This window comes from Dendrobates tinctorius, unplaced genomic scaffold, assembly GCF_039654945.1.
Source record: "Dendrobates tinctorius isolate UK_male_01 unplaced genomic scaffold, ASM3965494v1 ptg000009l, whole genome shotgun sequence".
Taxonomy (NCBI): domain Eukaryota; kingdom Metazoa; phylum Chordata; class Amphibia; order Anura; family Dendrobatidae; genus Dendrobates; species Dendrobates tinctorius.
This window is the reverse complement of record NW_027361677.1, coordinates 17,185,871-17,208,346: the sequence shown is the minus strand read 5'-3', so window position 1 is coordinate 17,208,346 and position 22,476 is coordinate 17,185,871.

Here is a 22,476-nt window from a genome sequence, read left to right as displayed (position 1 = left end):
ATGATCTTGTGGCTTCAAGGACTCCTCCTTTCAGTGTTCAAGTCATTGTACTTATGATATTTATGATACAGTGTTTATTGTTGTTTTGTTGGTTTAATAAAAGGCTGCTGTGGCCATAAAAATTCCAAAGAAAATACTTATGTCCGTGTCTTAGTTGGCGCCGGTGAGGTTGTGGGGTTTTCCATGGTCACGCGGGGGTAACGGGGAAAGCCAGGATGCCTGATCTCCCCTGAGGTAAACCACTTGACAATACCAACGTCATGGAGATACTGTGCATAGGGCAGTTTCTGGTAAGGACATTATCTATGACTGAAGCAATGTGTATGGTACTAACTTTGGCTCAGGCACTGTGTATGGGGATACTCTCTTATTAAAAGATTGTGCGTGGGGCACTATTTATGGAGCACTCTTTCTGAGGTCCTGAGTATGTGACTAAGCTTGGCTTGGGCTCAGCGCAAGAAGATCATTTCTGGCTAATGCATTGTTCATGGGGCACTTTCTGACTAGGACACTATTTATGTAGAACTGTCGGCCTGAGACTCTGTGTATGGGACTAACTTTGGCTTGGGCACTGTGCAGTAACATACTCCCTAACTAAGAGACTGTGAATGAGGCAGGTTCTGGCTAGAACACCATTTCTGGATCCCTCTTTAACTCATCCCAGGTATATGGGACTCACTTTGGCTTCGACACTGTGCTTTGAGATACTCTTTGGCTAAGGCACTCTTCATGGGACTCGTTCTCACTGGGGTACAATTTGTACAGCACTCTCTTGCTAAGGCACTGTGTATGGGATTGACTGGCACAGCCACTGTGCAGGAGGATAGTTTATGGCCGAGCCAGAGTACATAGGGCACCTTCTGGCTGGGGGTTCATTTATGGTGTACTTTAATTAAGGCACTGTGTATGCAACCATTCCCCGGCAAAGGCACTGGAAATGACAGCTAACTCCGTCTGAGGCACTGTTATTATGGCACTAGGTGTAGTGGAATTCATTGGCTGTGACTGACTACAGAATTACCCTTTGCCTAAATGGGGGTCAATCTTTAGAACTGTATAGGAGCACTTTGGCTGTCCCTTGGATAGTTCAACCATCATAACTGGAGCATGGACAACACATTAGGGTAAAGCTTATATGAAAAAAAAAAATTAATTGCAACTTATACTTAAAAATGGCAAACATGGGGCCGATTCATCAAGAGTGGCGTAGCGCCAGTCTTGATGGAGTAGAAAAATCGTTAAATTCATTAAGAGGTGCATGGCACTTAATAAGTTTGGCGCTCTTTCTGAGTGGCGTGAGCATCCCTGCGCCGCACCAGAAACGCTAATTCGATCAAGGTCTCGAATAGCATTTGTGATGTAACAAATGGCTCCACTTTTCATGAATTGGATTGGCAGGAGCGATTACACCCTGTAACAACCCTGCTGGCATCACTGCATGGCCTCCCATCCCCCGCACACCAATTTACTTACTGCTTCAAGCCATGCTGTGAATTCTGTCTGTTGCCAGCCCTGTGCCTCTGCTCTCCTGTATGCTTCCAAGCTATGTGTGTATAGGGGGGCAGCGCCAGAACTCTCTGGTTCTTATGCAGTCAGGGTTCACCTGTGTAATCTGTCCCTGACCAATTGACCAATCACCTAGAGCCCTTGACTATTTAGTTCTGCCACACCCACTAACCCTGGTCTGTGCAATGTCTCAAACTCAGTTAGCTCCTTGCTGCTGAGGAAGCCAGGCCCTGTCCTATGTCTTGCCTTCTCTGAAAAGCTTACTCCTAGCTTTGTCTTGTACACTCTGGTTGCCCGCCAGGAGGCTATATCCTGGTCCCTGTCTTGTCCTAGATTTGTCTGTGTACCTTGTCTGGTACTTCCCTGTCCTCCTGCCAGGAGGCAGTATTTCCTGGTCCTTGAGTCTTTGTCCCTGTACCTTGTCTGAACTCTGTCCTACCCCTGCCTCCTTGTCTTTGGCTTCCTTCCCTGCTGTGTCTTTCCTTGTGTCCTCCCTGTCTGAGCTTCTGCACCCTTGCAGCTCTGTCTGTGCCGCTGCACCCTTGCAGCTCTGCCTGCTCCTCTCCTGCTGCTGCAGAGCCTCTTGCTGCAGCTTCTCTCCACAGACCTTGTGGTTCAGCTTTGCTCTGCTGCTGCAGAACCTCTTGCTGCAACTTCTCTCCACTGACCTTGTGGTTCAGCTTTGCTCCGCTCCTGCTGCCACTGCAAAACCTCTTACTGCAGCTTCTCTCCGCAGACCTTGTGGTTCCATCTACCTTTCACTCTTGCAAGCTCCGCCTACCTTGCCCTCTTCCAAGCTCCACCTACCTTGCCCTCTTGCAAGCTACGCCCACCTTGCCCTCTTGCAGGCTCCACCCACCTTGCCCTCTTGCAGGCTCCGCCCACCTTGCCCTCTTGCAGGCTCCGCCTGCTTACCTGCACCTCCTGTTTGAACAGTTCCTAACCTGTTCCAACATACTCCACTCCTTCCTGCCTATAATCATATCTGCACCTGCTGTGTGAACAGGCCCCTACCTGTTCCTTCTCATACCACGCCAGCCTGTCCTGTGTCTCAAGCCGTGCCCGCCTGTCCTGTTTCTCCAAGCCGTGCCCGCTTGCCCCGTGTCTCCAAGCCACGCCTGCTTGCCCAGTGTCTCAGCCGTGCCTGTCATGTCTACCTGCCTGCCTGTCTGTAGCTTCTATCCAAGTGACTTGTCCCTGAGTGGGATCAGCAGCCACAGCCAGACACCACCCTGGAGTGGCACCCGACAGCTATCTGCCGCACAAGCCTGACCTCACCATCAGAGGCTCCAGTGAAGACCAAGGTAGCTGTCGTAGTCACGCCCCTTCCAGGGTAGTCTGATTTGTGGCACAGTGGGGCAACAACCCCCTGGCTCGTGTCAATCAGCCAAGGCACGAGCGTGACGCACCCCATGCCTCTCTGACTGGTAACCAGTACTGCCAATTTCGGTCAAGCTCATCCAAAGTTGTGTGAAAACTCATACTGTGTGAAAAATTGCAACTTTTGAAAACTTTTGTGCCCCCTTTTTTTTTGGCGTACAAGCTTTGTTGAATTGGCACCAATGTCATTGATTTTCCACCTTGTGGTCCTATTAAGACAAATTTTAAAATGATATTCGATGTAGATTATTATTCTTGTTTTATGGCCAAAATATGGAAAACTAATATGATTGATTTCGAAAATAAAAATTCAGGTCGCATGGGCATCTTATTCCTTGGTTATGTGCAAAGCAGTCATGGAGGAGCTCAGTCTCTGCATGCACCGGGTACAAAGTGATGAATATGGATATTCATTTAGAAAATGCTAATCCTTATTAGCATATATTTTTCATTTTATTTTTTTTTTTCCCCGTACTGAGAAATATGCTCCATGCCGAATAATCTGAGCACCTTTCAAATGTAAAACTGTGGATTAGCCATACTTTGCCTCTAAATCCGGCCTTTAGTAAATGGAGGTATTTCTTTTTAGAACATTAGTACAAATAACAGAACATCCTTCAAATGAAGAAAACAGCTTCCACCTTGTAATTCATTGTTTGCGCGCCAGGCATATAATAACCGCGCGGTTTGAGTAATACATTTCAGAAAATCACATTTGGAGATTTTTCCTCATTGTCCGAAGCAGCGGAATAAGATGGAAAGGCGGAGGGGAGAAATTATTTTAGACGGTGCGATATTGTGTGTCATCCGGGGCTCTGACAAAATCCTCAATTCTAGATAATTGGAAAAAGGGACCACAACTATCAAATCAAAGCAATTAAACTTCCCCTTGAAATCTAGTTTTATTAAAAATTGATTTTTTTATCTATCAGTTTATTTCGAAATTTAAGTTACGGTAATAAGTCTTTAAGTCTTATGGTCTCTGGCATATTAAAAATTAGTCAAATTTTTATATTAAATTTTTAAAAAATTTTATTTAATCATTTTTCTACAACGTAAATGGTCATCAAGAATTAATACAAATGGAGACTCATTAGATGGGAAATTGAAAAAGGTTGACCACTACTTTTTGATTGATGGTCTATCCTCAGAATAGGCCATCAATATCTTATCGGTGGGGATGCGACACCTGGTATCCCTGATGATCTGCTGTTGCCTGCGTTGGTCGGAAGTTCTCAGATGCTGTCAGAACACAGCACTAAAGTGGCCGATAATGCTGATGCACCACTGTTCATTTGGATAGGTGGAATATCTTTAGTAACCAGCAAAATTCACTATGAAAATGACAGAGCTGCTTGGTTTTGTCAATGAGAACTTATCAGATTCTGAAGTTGGTAAGAGCTGATTGGTGGTGGTGCCGGTTGTCACCTCTCCCCACCATCGAACAATGATGGCCTATTCTAGTAGTAGACCAAAAATAAATAGTAGTGGCCGCCTTCTTGAACGTCTTCACCCTCAAAAAGATTCCTTTTTAAAAAGAGTTTTAAGGATCTCCCCCAAATCTCGAGCAGTCACGTGAGATTCATCTCATCGAAGGTCGTTATACACGTTGTGCTCCAAGGGGTCAACTGGAGCATAATACATGGCACTGATGTCTCCAAGTGACCATGTGGGGCATATTCAGAGATGGTGCCACCAGGAGCAAGGAGAAGAAACAGGAAGAGACAATTTGAAAGCTGAGTTGGGAAATCTGAAGATGTGAGTATGATTTTATCGTCTTTATTTACCCAACTTTTTGACCTTTGGAATTCAGCAAAACGGTGGTTGTCTCTAATTGGAAAATAACCACACAACAGCCAACATCATTGATGGAAAATCAATAAAAAAGGTGCCATTACGCATTGTTTGTGAACGCTTATGGGATCCTTCCAACTCCCTGCAGGTATCAGGCATGCTGAACTTCCATGCCGCTTTCATCGAGCTGAATTACCATGAGAGGTATCTAGTAGTGGCTCACTTCCTTATCCCAATTGAAAACACATGCATGTGTATGGTGGGAAAAGTGGTTGACTCTTGTCTAACATCTTCTAAAGTTGAAATGATTGTGAGCTCAAAACTATAAAATATACTAAGTCACGCAGAGAGGATTTTATAGGTCATGTACTGTATGTAGTGTAATACTAACATACTATTGATGGCCAATTATTACGGAAGAGTTGGGTTTAAGCAGCAATGCATAGGTAGCATTTTACGTTGCACTTATTCTACAACCCCTCCCCCCACTTCATTGATTTGCAGGATTACTTTTGCACGGATTAGTTTCTCGGTTTCCGTCGATTTCAATTCATCCCTTTTTATTAACATAGAGAAAAAAAAAGCCAAGTGGGCAGTTTTCTCCTGTTAACATGCAGTGACAGCAATGAGAGTTTCCACAAGAAAACTGCCAGGTCGGCTTTGCTACCAGTATATGATGAAACTATAAAGCATGGATAAGAGATGTAAGCCTCAGCTAAAAGCAGCAGCCACCCGTTAAAAAAAAGCCAGAAAGAAAAATTCCCTAGTCTTTCCCGTGAGTGCAATTCTCTCCAGAACGAGACCTCACACAACCCTCCTTGTAAGTGGCTTGACTTTAGGATAAAAGCTGCAATCCTCACACGTGTACTGATAATTCTGCTTAGTTTACACACCGGGCCAAATATAGCCATTGTTTGCAGCTCCGTAAAGTCTACAATAAGTCAATGATAATACCCGACAGGGCGAAGAAGTCTTGCCTAAAGGCGCCAACATGTAAACATACTTCTGACTACTATGTATCACTTATGTTTAGAGATCAAGATGGAAAAAAAATCATCATCGCCATCTTCTTAAAATCAGAACTTTATTGGAATGCACTAAATGGGATAAGACAACAGATGATAAATTTTCCCAAAATTCGCTTTGGGCAAATTCACTCGATTCGATTTTAAGTACCTCATTTGCCAGGAAAAAAAACTTTATTTTTCCCTAAGGTGTCTCCAGAACCCAAATGATAATAAACCAAGGTGAAAGATTGGGTTACAATAATAAAATACGATATAATCAATAGTTTTAAGCCTTCACATGAATTTTTAATGCTGCTGCAGCCCCCCGATAGTTTTTGGTTCTTCCGGTGATCCTGTCCGATGCTTGGGCCAATGACTGGCCTCAACTGATAACATGGAGGGCTGCCTTTTACACATGTCCTTGATATTAATGATATCTATTGCGACCCAGATGACTATGTGAAGTTAGAAGGGAGCACCAGAAAAAGCAAAGACCGGCATGGGCGACCAGGGAGTTGTAAGGATAAGTGAGGGACTACGATGGGTAAAGACCAATATTTTGCAGAATTTATGTGATTCCAATTCCAATAAATTGGGATGCACCAGTGGCTTCTGAAATGTGAAGGTGGCTTTACTGTCACAACTCAGCTGACGGGTGACCCGGGATCAGGTGCTCCTTCCCTGGCCCTAACACTAGGGGGTGCCCTAGCTTGTCCTATTCCCAGAGATACTTCTGAAGGTGAAGATGCGGGGGCCGCCACCCTTGCCTTATATCCCGAGTTAGCCCTCTGTGTGTTCTCTTCCCTTACCCAGGAAAGAGAGGCACTACTGTGCACCGCAGTACACCAACCTGACAAAAAAGACTACAAAAACAAGGGTAAACTAAAAACACCAGGCATTCAAATATCACTCACATATAACAGAGGAATGCACAGGGGAGTGGAGGATGGGGAAAAAAAACAAAGTTGAGGAGGGAAGGGAATTACCACACTTACAAACCATGCAACAGTCACAGATAACTCCTCCAAAACTCCTTCTCATATGAACACCTCTCCTCCTAAAACATGCAGCAACGCTAGCTCTGACATGGGTTTGAATCAGCACCCAGATTATAAAGGGGATGGGAGTGGCTAACTGAGCTCACCTGAGAGCTCATCTCCCAGGGTTTCCAATATGGCCGATTAACCCCTGTTCTGACAAAAAAATAAACACCATTTAAAAATAAGGAGAAGTGCTTTTTTATCATCGCAGAAGTAGGAACAATCAGACGCTGCGGTCTTCTGGCTCCTCTCTTTTGCGCTAACCCCATGATATTTACTCTGCAACATTAAAAATTAATTATTAACGACTTGCCTTTTGTTAATCATTGGATAGTCATATATATATATATATATTGTCATTATTTCTAGTGATACATGTGTAATTGGGGCTATAAAGGCAGCCAGGTGGTCTATATATGAGGAAAAATCTTAATCACCACTTTGACTTAGGTCCATGTTCACATACTTGCAATTTCAATTTGATTTCCCAGAATTGTTTTTCACTGAGTATAATGATTTTAGAGGTTGTACAAAGTATATAAATAGGGAATAGATTATTGATTGCTGGGTGTCTGCCAACTGGGACCCTGACTGATCTTAAAAATGGGGCACTCGCAAAGCCCTGACTGAACAGAGCAGGGATTGACCATATGAAACTCCACTACTTTCATTCTCCACGTCAGCCCTGGAGACAATTGTAAGGAAGAGGACCTGGCTGTAGGTACCTCTGAGACGCCAGATTCAGAACATCCGAGGCCACTTCCAGTGTTGCAGAAAGGAAGGAAATGGGAGCCGGACGGGACCCCTGACCTAGAGAGAAGGGGCATGGTAAGCTGGGGGAAAACAGAGAGTCGAGCGCGGGAAAAGGGAGAAAGTTTCCGCCCAAGGAGAGAGAGCAGGGACCGGTTGCGTGCTGCAGAGTGAGGTATAGCTCAGAGCAGAGACCCAGGACAGAGTTAGTGAGGACTTCCGGGTACTGTTGGGTGCACAGAGAGGCTGGTGCTGGGTGAAGCAGTGCGATACAGGTGTTCAGGTACCGGCGGGTGTACCGAGGGTCAAGTGCCAAGTGAGACAATGTGGTGCGTGCATCCAGTTGTTGGCAAGTGTGCAGAGGAGCCCACGCCGAGGAGAGACTTGTATGGAAAACCGGGAAAACCGGAGACTGCTCGCTGCTGCCAGAAGCGTGACCGTGTGTTGGGCAGGAAAGTTTGAAGACGCAGTGCCGGCCCCCACTGGCATTACATTTCTATTGGACTACCGGCGACTAAAGGTCAGAAGAAGTCACGATAAATTAAAGTCTATATAGAGATTGTTGCATTGAACCACATTTATAGTGTTTAACCTGTCTTCCCCCTTCCTATTATCTCCCTGCGAGGAGTTCATTATTGATAATTAAACCGCACTCCTGTTAACCCTTGCTCTGCGCCTTTGCGTTACTGCATCCATTTATCTGCTTTACATAATGAATGGAGAAAGTATATGTGGCGCCCCTGAGGCTTCAGTCGCCACAGAGGTACTGCACCTTCTCCTAAGGTGTAGCGCCCCACCATCCAGGTAAGGTGGGAACTCCTGACCACACTCCACACCTGCATTCCACACACAGGATAGTTCAGTGGGGCCACCTAACAGCTTCAAGCTGGGGGTTAGCAGAGCACCCCTCATGGAACCCTGCTTCGTAACACGAGATGTGCTGGGAGGTGGGTGGAGGAAGATGATACAAAAGAGTGGGAAGATTGAGAGTTGTTGGTTAGTTGGTTAGAGGAGAGAGAAGAGAGAAGATGGGTGTCTGAGGGACGTGCTGCAGCAGGTCCCAGTGATCTGGGCTGCTGACACGAGAAAGACCAGAGAAAGAGACTGATAAGATTGATAACCTAACCTTCCATAAGAGATATAGAACAGATCGGAACGAAGGAGAATAGAAGGACGGTGGGAAGCAGGTTGAGAAAGAGAGAACCCTTCCAGTCCAGAGAGCGCAAAGGCCGGGGCCCGGTCCCCGAGGTTGATTGTATCTTTATGTCCGGCAACAGACACCAGAGGAGTAGTGAGCCGCTAATGCCTTGCTCCCACCATAGACTTGGGACACAACAGCAAAACGGATAGAGAGCCGGGACGCAGAGTGGAGTCCCTGAAGCAGGCTACAGCTGTCTGTCATACAAGTGAAGACTAGGAACACCTAGAGAGAGGCATTCCAGGGTAACTAAGTACTGGAGTGCTTTGCACCTAAAGGCGCTTTGGAGGAGTCGTTCAGTAAGGTACATGTTGGCGGAGTGTGGAAGTGAGAATCCTACCCTGCCTGGAGGTTGGCTGGAGCCCTGACCTGGAGAACACAGTACGGAGGCAGGCAGTGGTGTGAACTGCAAACAGTGAGTAAAGCTTTGGAACCGCATATTCTGGTGTCCTCCAGTTATTCCAGCACCGCTCCATCTGGGTACCAGCATCCGTACCATTCTGCGCCTCTCCACATCCATTGCACCTACACTGCCCTGGGACTACAGCTCCACCTGTGGGGAGCTATACCATCTCTGCTGCACCACACCATCAGTCCCAGTGGATCTGTATGCAGCGTTGGCTTACCATCTTACTTGCCAAACACCACGGGTGGCGTCACAAACTATCCATATAAACTTTAACACCATTAACATCACCGCCATTGATATTGGGGCCCAGGGCCATGGACCGGGTCACCGCTGCTGTGACACATCATCCCCCTGACGCCGGCCTGGTACCGAGTATCCCACAGCCCTGGGTGAAGCCAGCGGGGGCGACCCAATTTTGGTGTCACGAACAGGATAACGAGACCCGATGCCGTCGGGTTCTGTGTGCCTTGGATTTACAATTTTTGAAAATGTGCAGAAGACCAAATTTAATAGACTGTAAAATGGACATTAGAAATGGCCGCTGGCACGGAGAAGAAGGGCGTGAAGAGATGGGAGGTCCTAAGAAAAGACCGCGAAGAGTCTTGGGCCGTCCCTGCCTGAATTACTATGTGACCGATGCATGGCCCACCCCCGAGGGGTTCGTATACTGGCTTGGTAAGGAGGCGCGGGAAGAAGATGCCGCCCCCGGAAGGAGGGGCAGAGAAAGCCAGTGGCGAGCAGAAGGCCGGAGCAAGAAGAAGAACGCCAGAACGCCATTTTGGAGAGTGAGGGAAGGAGGCCTGCGGAGCGTGGGGAAGTGCAAACCCCCGGCGCCATGGCTGACGGCTCCAACCCTGAAGCCGGCACGATTTGTCGGCAGCTACAAGAAGAAATCACCGAATTGACTACCCATCTGCAGCTGCGAAAGGAAGCGTTAGAGAGACTGAGACGGCACCGCGCCCCGGCGGGGCCTACACTAGCGGTACCCCCTCCATCGGTGCCTGTCGCTACCACACTGGACTGTCCCCGGACGGCGCTGACTTATACATCCACTTTGAACCGTACGGCTGAGAGCCACCTGCCCGGGAAAGTTACCGGAGGACCCGAGAATGGAAGCGGAGCTCTCGCCCGGACCTGATGCGGCTGCGCAGGTCCCCGCAGAGACCCCTGCAGATCCGGAGCCACCATCCGCTCCATCACCACCGGCACCAGAGCGGAGGCCGCACCGCCAGGAGGCCCCAGGTATGTCAGATGTCCCTCCACCTGGGGAGGCCCTGGGGTGTACCGCAGTTGCAGCGGCTGGCCAGGTCATCCTGGACCTGGTGTGGGACCGGGATGCTGGTGCTGTGAGTGAAAGCAGGTCCCGGGAAGAACAGAATGAGGCCTACTGCCGAGCCACCCTTAAAAAACTGGCAGATGAATACCGGGAAAGGGAGCAGAGGAAGCAGGCTGTGTTGGGCCCGGATCTGGCCCGGAAGGAGAGGGCCCGTACAGGTCATCATGGCCCCCCGGGATGCAGCTGGTTGGGGGCAGGTGCTGAATGTGAACAAGGAGAAGGGTTTTGGATGCATCGCGGACCCTAAGCGCATTGGTGACCTGTTCTTCAACCGGCGGGATGTGGAGTCCCTATTTCCTTATGGGAAATATGTAAAACATGCAAAAACATAAACCGCGGAGACACCATCACATGTTTCTCAACGCAAGCAATGACTAGCCAGGTCTTTCACCGGGAAGGAACAACCACGGGAAGGGCAGTCTCCAATGAAGGAAACCACCTATGCCAAGGGATGGGGGCAGTGCTCTAGAATCACTGCGTTGAGAAACACGTGATGGTGTCTCCGCAGTGTCGGATGTTGATCTCCATGAGGTCAATCATCCTCCCTTTTTCATGGTCTTTTACTAGGCATTGCTCCTACTAGCCAGTTTCCTACTCCACACTGATGAGGGGCAATACCCCGAAACAGCTGTCTGTGGATGGATACCATGTTTTGGCATAGGTGGTTTCCTTCATTGGAGACTGCCCTTCCCGTGGTTGTTCCTTCCCGGTGAAAGACCTGGCTAGTCATTGCTTGCGTTGAGAAACATGTGATGGTGTCTCCGCGGCTTATTTTTTTGCATGTTTTACATATTTCCCATAAGGGATGGGGGCAGTGCTCTAGAATCACTGCGTTGAGAAACACGTGATGGTGTCTCCACAGTGTCGGATGTTGATCTCCATGAGGTCAATCATCCTCCCTTTTTCATGGTCTTTTACTAGGCATTGCTCCTACTAGCCAGTTTCCTACTCCACACTGATGAGGGGCAATACCCCGAAACAGCTGTCTGTGGATGGATACCATGTTTTGGCATAGGTGGTTTCCTTCATTGGAGACTGCCCTTCCCGTGGTTGTTCCTTCCCGGTGAAAGACCTGGCTAGTTATTGCTTGCGTTGAGAAACATGTGATTGTGTCTCCGCGGCTTATGTTTTTCCATCTGAGCAGAGGACATCCAGATCGAGACCTGCAGCCTGGGGAATATGTGACCTTTACCCGTCATGAAGGACTCCGGGGGTGGTACGCCCTGAATGTACGACGTATCCCTGCAGAGTTCATCGAGAGGTTCCTGCCATCAAGACCAGTCAATGCTCCATCCACCGGTACCCCACAGACTGCTCAGGTACCTGTGTCCAAGAACCAGGCTGCTAATGCCTCATCTCCAGTTTGGCAGCCCAAACCAAAGATCCCTGGCTTGACACCGTGGGAAGAGGAGTACCTGCAGATTGCCAATGACTACCTTGAATCTGGTAGCTGCTAAAAGTTGCTAAAGTCTCATACCCAGGAGGGTTTTGTTTGCACCAGTTGTGCCTTGTTTGCTATCATGTTTTTCCGGTAGCACTTTTGTTGCCTGCTGTTGATTGGCAGTGTTTTTCTACCAATGGAACTGTGGAGATCATGAACGCTGTATGATCCAAAACTTTCTTGTAAATAGTTTGCACCTCTTTAGGTGCCCTTTCTTGGTTTTACATACAAAGACTGTTTGCAAAGATAATGTTTTTGCATGGACACTTTTCGAAGAATGATGTCTACCTCAAGGAACACTGCAAGAAATCCCGTCTGGGAGCAGTGTTCAGCACCTTACAAGAATTTTGAATGTTTTATGATAACGTATTTGATAATGTTGTGACTTATGAAAAGTAAATATCTTTTATAGCATGTTTGATACAGAGAATTAGAAAAGCTTTTAGATAAAATGTGAGAATTGAATAAAGACTGAAGAATTGAAAGTGACAGGTGACAGGCCAAGAGTAGATGGTCAGTGTCTTGCGTCCAGTAGAGAAAAAGAAAAAGAAAAAGAGAATAATTGATAGAAAATGTAATAAAGAAAAATGTGTTGAGTATAGCACTTTGAATTGAGAATCGCACTTAAGTAAATTTTTGATACTAAGATAGGAAGTTAACCTGTTTGTATCGTTTAAGAAATGTGCCTCCTATACTAGGAAGATTAGATAAGTATTGTTAAACAGCATTTAAAATTTTTTGTGTGTTCCTGTATTGTACCTTTTGTTGTCTTGCAGCCCGCGGACGTGCTGTGTTTAACGGGGGGTATGTGGTGCCCCTGAGGCTTCAGTCACCACAGAGGTACTGCACCTTCTCCTAAGGTGTAGCGCCCCACCATCCAGGTAAGGTGGGAACTCCTGACCACGCTCCACACCTGCATTCCACACACAGGATAGTTCAGTGGGGCCACCTAACAGCTTCAAGCTGGGGGTTAGCAGAGCACCCCTCGTGGAACCCTGCTTCGTAACATGAGATGTGCTGGTAGGCGGGTGGAGGAAGATGATACAAAAGAATGGGAAGAGTGAAAGTTAGTTGGTTAGAGGAGAGAGAAGAGAGAAGATGGGTGTCTGAGGGACGTGCTGCAGCAGGTCCCAGTGATCTGGGCTGCTGGCACGAGAAAGACCAGAGATAGAGACTGATAAGATTGATAACGTAACCTTCCATAAGAGAGATAGAACAGATCGGAACGAAGGAGAATAGAAGGACGGTGGGAAGCAGGTTGAGAAAGAGAGAGAACCCTTCCAGTCCAGAGAGCGCAAAGGCCGGGGCCTGGTCCCCGAAGTTGATTGGATCTTTATGTCCGGCAACAGACACCGGAGGAGTCGTGAGCTGCTAACGCCTTGCTCCCATCATAGACTTGGGACACAACAGCAAAATGGATAGAGAGCCGGGACACAGAGTGGAGTCCCCGAAGCAGGCTACAGCTGTCTGTCATACAAGTAAAGACTAGGAACACCTAGAGAGAGACATTCCAGGGTAACTAAGTACTGGAGTGCTTTGCACCTAAAGGCGCTTTGGAGGAGTCGTTCAGTAAGGTACATGTTGGCGGAGTGTGGAAGGGAGAATCCTATCCTGCCTGGAGGTTGGCTGTAGCCCTGACCTGGAGAACACAGTACAGAGGCAGGCAGTGGTGTGAACTGCAAACAGTGAGTAAAGCTTTGGAACCGCATACTCTGGTGTCCTCCTCCTCCAGTTATTCCAGCACCGCTCCACCTGGGTACCAGCATCCGTACCATTCTGCGCCTCTCCACATCCATTGCACCTACACTGCCCTGGGACTACTGCTCCACCTGTGGGGAGCTATACCATCTCTGCTGCACCACACCATCAGTCCCACGGATCTGTATGCAGCGTTGGCTTACTATCTTACTTGCCAAACACCACGGGTGGCGTCACGAACTATCCATATAAACTTTAACACCATTAACATCACCGCCATTGATATTGGGGCCCAGGGCCAGGGACCGGGTCACCGCTGCTGTGACACATCATCCCCCTGATGCCGGCCTGGTACCGAGTATCCCACAGCCCTGGGTGAAGCCAGCGGGGGCGACCCATATACATGTTCAGACCTCCTCTCCTTTCTGTCAGTATCGGACCCCCAGCAATCAATAAGTTATCCCCAATTCTATTGATAGGATTAACTTAATTCGTTGGCATATCCCCTTTAGGTGTGTTAATACTCAGACAGAAATATCATATATAAGGGATATTCATACCATAAAGGTAAAGCCCCATAAAGATTATAGATAGCTGTTGGCAGACTGATGGTTCCACCGATCGTTCTGTCTTGGCTTTCTATCCTATACAACAAAGTGCTCACGCTGCCAAGATCTCCTATGTTCTCTTATTTGGGGCTTTTCTCTAGAGAACAAAAGTATTGGTACATATTGGCACGTATTATCCCACAACCCAAAACAACTGTTCAGCACATTCAACTCTCTCCTCCGCCCACCACTGCCACCTCCAACTCCCCTCATCTCTGCTGAGGACTTTGCCATCTACTTCAAAAACAAGATTGACCAAACAAGGCAAACCTTTACAGTTCCACCACCCCAACCGCTCCACATACCAGACCTCTGCCCTTCCCTAATAATCTCCCTCTCCAACATCACTGAAGGAGAGCTTACTCATCTCCTTTCCAAATCACGCCTCACCACCTGTGCACTTGACCCCATCCCTTCCCACCTGCTCCCCAACCTCACTAACATGATCATTCCAGCCCTAACCCATCTCTTCAACCTATCCCTAACTTTTGTTACCTTCCCCTCTGCCTTGAAACATGCCACCATAACACCCATCCTCAAAAAATCAAACCTTGACCCAACTGCTATGCCCAGCTATCGCCCCATATCACTTCTTCCGTTTGCTTCCGAACTCCTTGAACAGCATGTCCATGCTCAACTTTCCTCCCACCTCTCATCTAACTCCCTCCTTGACATCCTGCAATCTGGCTCCCGCCCCCACCACTCCACTGAAACTGCCCTGACCAGAATTACTAATGACTTACTCACAGCCAAAGCTAACAGACAGTTCTCCATCCTCCTCCTTCTTGACCTGTCCTCTGCCTTTGACACAGTTGACCACTGCCTAATGCTACAGATTCTTTCTTCCCTTGGCATCAAAGACCTTGCCCTGTCCTGGGTTTCCTCATACCTTTCTAACTGCACATTCAGCATTTCCCACTTCCACACTACCTTCTCATCCCGCCCCCTCTCTGTTGGAGTCCCCCAAGGCTCTGTCCTGGGGCCCCTACTTTTTTCCATCTATACTCTTGGCCTAGGACAACTCAAAGTCCCATGGCTTCCAGTACCTCCTGTATGCAGATGACACTCAGATCTACCTCTCTGGCCCAGATGTCACCTCTCTGCTGTCCAGAATCCTGGAGTGTCTATCAGCTGTATCCTCCTTTTTTACCTCTCGCTTCCTAAAACTCAATGTAGACAAAACTGAACTCATTATCTTTCCTCCATCTCACGTATCTTCCCTACCCAGTCTATCTATTATGGTAAACGGCATCACGCTCTCTCCAGCACATGAAATCCGCAGCCTCGGAGTAACTCTCGACTCTGTCCTGTCCTTCAAACCACACTTCCAATCTCTTGCCACCTTCTGTCACCTCCAACTCAAAAATATTTCCAGAATCCGTTCCTTCCTCAGTCCTCAATCTACTAAAACTCTTGTACATGCCCTCATCATCTCCCGCCTTGACTACTGCAACACTCTCCTCTGTTGCCTCCCTGCTAACTCTCTTGCACCACTCCAGTCTGTCCTCAATTCTGCTGCCCGACTAATCCACCTCTCTCCTCGCTACTCCCCTGTCTCCCCCCTCTTCAAATCCCTCCATTGGCTCCCAATTCCCCAACGAATCCAGTTCAAACTACTAAAACTGACCTACAAAGCCATCCACAACCTTTCCCCTCCCTATATCTCTGAACTAATCTCCCAATAACTTCCCTCACGTAATCTTCAATCCTCCCAAGACCTCCTACTCTCCTCCAGACTTATTCGTTCCTCACACAACCGCCTCCAAGATTTCTCCCGAATATCCCCTATCCTCTGGAATGCCATGCCTCAACACGTCCGATTATCCACCACCCTCAGATCCTTCAAACGGAACCTGAAAACGCATCTTTTCAGAAAAGCTTACAGCCTGCAATGACCATTCTGCTGCCTCACCACTGCCTGAACTGCCGCCTCATCACCACCAGAGCTTCTGCACCCCTGACCTTCTGTCTCTTCCCCACTATCTCGTAGAATGTAAGTCCACAAGGACAGGGTCCTCTCCCCTCTGTACCAGTCTGTCATTGTAAATTTGTTTACTGTTAACGATATCTATAACTTTGTATGTAACCCCTTCTCATGTACAGCACCATGGAATTAATGGCGCTATATAAATAAATTATAATAAATAATATTGTCAGTCCAAAATAAGACATGCTGGATCCTTCTGTCCCCCAACATAATCTGTTATGGATCCCGATACAGATTAGACTGTTAGCCAAACCAGTGTAATATAGTACGTTGAGTGGCTTTATATAGAGTATGTGCTGCTAATATATACTAGGCTTAATTATAGAGCTCTGCCTTTTTACGACAGCATTTTAGAATTAGGCCAAGCTTCAACCAGCACTAAAATCTCTGTATCTCAGCTGTTGACTTATAGTCAGGGCATGGAAGGGAGCTGTGATAGGACATCATTGACCTCCTTGATGCCAGAAGTCCTGGAGTGAATATGCCAGAAAAGGACGTTGTGCATTGGAGGAAAAAATAGGCAAGACAGAGCAACAGACAAAGCCAAGGAACTGTAAGGCTGGAGTCACACTAGCAATTTTAAAATCCATCTGATTTTGAGGCAACACTCACTGTCTGCAAGGGAAGGGTGAGGATACAGTAGGCGATGGTAGAGCAGATCGCGTAGCGGTTTGATGGTTACTGCAGGTTGTAGGCTTTTCGGAACAGGTGGGTCTTCAGGTTCTTTTTGAAGGTTTCCATTGTAGGCGAGAGTGATATGTTGGGGCAGAGAGATCCAGAATAGGGGGGATGAACAGGAGAAATCTTGTATGTGATTGTGGGAAGAGGAGATAAGAGGGGAGTAGAGAAGGAGATCTTGTGAGGATCAGAGGTTGCGTGCAGGTAAGTACTGGGTAACTCGATCACAGATGTATGGAGGAGACAGGTTGTGTATGGCTTTGTATGTCATGGTTAGGGTTTTGACCTTTGGGCAATGGTGAATCAGTCAAGTCATTGACAGAGAGGAGGCTATTGAACAGCGGGGGTGACAAATGGATTAGTTGGGCAGCAGAGTTAAGAATAGAATGGAGGAGTGCGAGGGTGTTTGAGGGGAGGCCACAGAGCAGGAGGTTACAGAAGTCAAGGTGGAACATGGTGAGGGCATGCATTAGTGTGTTTACAAAGTCTTGATTAAGAAATGTGCGGGTCCTGGAAATATTTTGGAGTTGGAGTAATCAGGAGGTGGAAAGGTCTTAAGGTACTGTCACACTTAGCGATGTACCAGCGATCCCGACCAGCGATATGACGCGGTCAGGATCGCTGGTACATCGCTAAGTGGTCGCTAGTGAGCTGCCACACAGGCAGATCTCACCAGCGACATCGCTGGGGACGGGGGTCGCTACTTACCTGTCACACCAGACGATCCTGCGTCCTCCCGCCCGGCTCCTCGCGTTGCTCGTCGCCGCAGGAAGCTGACGACGAGAAACAGTCCTGAACGTTCTCGCGCAATCAGCGATAAGCAGCGGGGGAGCCGGTCGTAGGCAAGTATCACACACAGTGATACCGCTAGCAATATCGCTATAACGTCACTAGTTATAGCGATATTGCTAGCGATATCTCTTAGTGTGACAGGCCCTTTAGACACAGTATGTCGCTTGAAGAAGAGAGCAGATTCAAAGGTTATTAAAAGCGTCTACGAACAAAACTGGCAGAAAGGTAAGGACGGACATGGAGCTTGGGGGAAAACAAGGACACTGAATCCCACAACCATATTGGAAATAAACTTATATCTTGTATATTCGGGAAAAATTATAGGCTTATAAGCCTTGACTACTGCATTAGTGAACTGCTGCCCCCTCTTACAAATAAGGGTACCGTTACACTTAGCGATGCACCAGCGATCCCGACAACGATATGGATCGCTGGTGCATCGCTAAGTGGTCGCTAGTGAGCTGCCACACAGGCAGATCTCACCAGCGACATAAGAGTCCTAAAGAGGTCTCAATATTTACCGCCCTTCCCAATATCATAAATATCCAAAAAGAAAGTGGAAGAATAAGGCGCATCACAAAGCAACTTAATATAAATAGATTTTATTGGTGCCCATATAGCATGAGATACAGGTGTGAACACCACCCATTAGGTATGCACAAATCCACATCAAAAGGACTGCATGGTAACAAAATGCATATATACAGGATGCAGCACATCAACAGTGATATAAACATAAGTGCATGTGCGCCACTGAAAAGAAAGTATATATCTAACAATAAACACGTCCAAAATAAGGACAATGATAAATAAACGCTGATATGGAGCCAATACTACAATGATGTACCGCAAACAACAATAAGATAAAGTGCTGTGTGCATGCCTAAGTGCAAATGTGCATAATGCATCCAGTTTAAATATGAATATGGCAGCAAAATGTGCTAGCCAAAAAATCTATGTATCATATAGCTATCTGTGTGCCCAATAGTATAAATAGGTGTATAATGTGATATAAATCACAGCAACCTCCACTGGGGTAAATACCCAAAACACAGTATACACATAGTAATAAGGGCACACAGAATGAATACATAGGTATGTAAATACCTTATACTGGCGCAGAATACTGGCACATAATAGATTCTAAGCACATAATGATTGCACAATGCCTGCTTGCATACCAGACATTAATCAGGTGGACAAACTTTTTATCACAGTGCTGTATGCATACTTGGGGGTGAAAAGACAAACCCCAACGCGCGTTTCGCGTCAGCTTCCTCGGGGGGTTAAGTGAAGATAGGAAAGATTTGGCTATTAAATAGTCCTCATGGAGGCCGGGTCGCAATGCAGTATAGCGGCGCTTCCGGCGCTGGTACCGAGAACCGGAAGCCATGGAGTCAGCGTCCCACGTCACAGGAACCGGCCAGACAGCGACGCGTCAGCTGAGAGGCAGGGCCCGCGGCGCAAGGAGGACGCGTGTCCATGACAACTAGTAATCGGCCGAGCTCCCGGAAGCGCTCGCCGCAGGGGGTGATCTTGTAATAGATAGCACACAACAGCTTGAGTTCTACAAAATGACACAAAGTATGTGTCATTATAACTGGATCCATGGGGAAATGTAATAAAGTATACCGATCTGATACAGAAGTTATAACACTATATCAATGAACAATTTAAAACATATCCATATATTATATGTATACATTAAACTGGATATATCTAGGTGTATACCCCAAAAAGTCTTATATTGGTATAATCCCCACTTTATATCCCCCTAGTGGACAAATATACAACAAAGAAAACCCCAAAAAGGGGAAGGGGGTAACCACAACATAGCCAGTTTGATAAAAATGGAGGCACATATATGATGAAATCCACAACATAGTTGAAAGATAATATAAAAATATATCAAAAACACATCAATACAGTTTATGTATAAAGAAGGTTGGGTATACACATGTCACAAGATGATATATAGGGATTGTCCCTATTTTATGTCCCTCAACATTGGGAAATGTCCCACCAATCCAAACGCCAAAAGGGGAAAAAGAGCAAAACAAAACATAAATTATTTGACACAATAGATGGTATGGTAGTTGTTATTCATTCTTTTCATCATAGGAGGAATTTCTTCAATGCTGTGTTATATACATGATATGGTAGATCATTTCACCCAAAGGTCAAAAGGACCAGGAAAAAGAAGACACTGCAATAAAGGACCTAGAAAAACCTAAACAAGAAGAAAAAGATACAAATTAAAATCAGGCAAATAATAAACTATAAGGCTAAGTGCACACGTACCGGAACTCTCGCGGAAATTACCGCGAGAATTCCGGAATTCCAGTCCGCGGGAAAATCGCATTTTAAATTCCCGCAATTTTCCCGCGGAAAAACTAGCATTTTGCAAGCGTAATTAGCTTGCAAAATGCTAGCGTTCTCCAAGCGATCTGTAGCATCGCTTGGAGAACTGATTGACAGGTTGGTCACACTCGTCAAACACAGTGTTTGACGAGTGTGACCAACTTTTTACTACTGAGGCCGCCTATGCGGCATCAGTAGTAAAAGATAGAATGTAAAAAAAAATTAAAAATAGTGTTATTCTCACCCTCCGACGTCCCACGCATCCGTTCCCAGTAGTCCTTTGCGAAAATGCCCGCGATGACGTCAGTTCTCGCGGGAACGCGACGTCTCGCGGTAATTCGCGATGACGTCGCGCGAATTACCGCGAGACTTCGCGATCCCGCGAGATCGGACGCCATCGCGGGCATTTTTGCAAAGGACTACTGGGAACGGGAGCGTGGAGAGAGGCGGGAAGGCTGCGGGGACGTCGGAGGGTGAGAATAACAATATTTTTTATTTTAAATTCTATTTTTTACAGGGATATGGTACCCAAAGCCCGGAGGACAGTCTCCTCTCCTCCGGACCATGGGTACCATCCGCAATTGTTCTGCTTACTTTCCGCATGGTGTGCACAGCCACATGCAGGAAATAAGCGGAACAATGCATTCCTATGGGTGCGGGATCGCCGCGATTCCGCAAAATAATGAGCATGCTGCGGTTTTTACCGCGAAGCGATTCCGCAGCGGTAAAAACCGCAGCATTAGCACAGCATTGCGGAATCCCATAGGAATGCATGGGATGCTTATTTTTCGCATTTTCGCGGCAAAATCGCGCTGTTAAAACTGCCGCGGAAACGCGAAAAAAACGCCACGTGTGAACCCAGCCTAAAAACGGAGCAAAGCTCAGAACCTCGTTGAGGCCTTTGGGACGTACACAATCCACCCTCATAACCCACTTGGCTTCCAATTGAGAAAGATTTTTCTTCCAATTTCCCCCTCGACCGTCCATAAATACTTTATCAATCCCCTTGATTCTCAGGAGCTTAGCATCACATGAATGCACGCTCCTGAAATGTCGAGGTATTGGTTTCAAGGTAGACATGTCCGCGACATCACCAACCTTAATGATGTCGCGGACATGTTCTCGTACTCTAATACGCAACTGGCGTGAAGTTAGTCCAATGTACATAGCAGCGACATCGGTGGGGTCGGGGGGTCGCTACTTGCCTGTCAGACGCGGCGATCCTGACGTCCTCCCGCCCAGGAAGCCCAGCAGGACGCGCCCGACGAGAAACGGTCCAGGACGTTCTCGCGCGATCAGCGATAATCAGCGGGGGAGCGGTCGGAGGTAAGTATCAGACATAGCGATATCGCTATGTGTAACGGGCCCTTAAGTCTTGTGTTTAGCTCTTTTACTCTCTTTAAGTGAACTCCGGTGAAATGAAGAGTGATTTGTTTGCTGAAATCATCAGCAGGGGAGCATGTAATTGCTCAATCTGCAGTCTCAAATTGTGCTGGGCTATTGAAGTGACTGGACATGAAGAGACAGAAGGGAATAGATTTGGCTACAGAACTCGGCCCTGTAAGCCTTCCAAAAATACAGGGGAAAAAAAAAATCCTTTTATGTCAAATTAGGCAATGATACATCACACCGGCTTCTGTAATCTCCTGATAACGAACAGTAATTGCAATCTGTGCACAAATATTGCGAGGCAGGTGTTTCCAGTCTTATCTTCTAGACGTCATGTATCCAACAAGTTTGCGAAAAGATAATTGTGATGCATTGTTTTTAACTTTTCGCAAAAGGCAATGAGGTCTATTCGCTAAGATTGATACACTTGGATTCATAATGACGACTTGGTGGCAAATTATATATCTTTCAGACCAATCTATATACTAAATTATTGCCCTAGAGCTTTGTGTTGACATTGTGTTGACCTTCATACCCCACCACTGTTCGGCTACATGCAAACATTACATTACTTTCTTTCACAAATTCCTCTTTGCTTCTATATAACAAACTGAATGGATGATGAGATGCTGCTTCTGTCTGTACATTGTGAAAGAAAAGTATCAGGTCAGTTACTGCTCATGTGAAGTGGCTTTTTTCTGTACAGAGGCCCACCAGGGGATTTATCTGTTCTCCCGTTGGCCAGTCGGAGCCTGTTCACCATCCTAATCTGAAAATATTGGCAAATATGCAGTCAAGTGATGTTGCATGGTTGTTCTGTATCCCTAGATTAATGGAAAAATCCATAAAAATATTTAAAAAAAATATTGACTATAAATGTAGGTGATTGATGTAGAGTGCGGTTTAGCGTAACACCGTTGGATCTCAGCCATACGAGCCCTAAGCTGTTTACAATGGGTTTATTTGGTGAGTTCATAAAGACAACAGCCTTCATTTCTGTGAAAGTTAAAAAAATAAATAGAAATCCATTAAGTCCGATCTATAAACCTAGAGTATTGATCATGAAAAAGAGAAACAAACCTATGGGATAGTTGCCAATCAC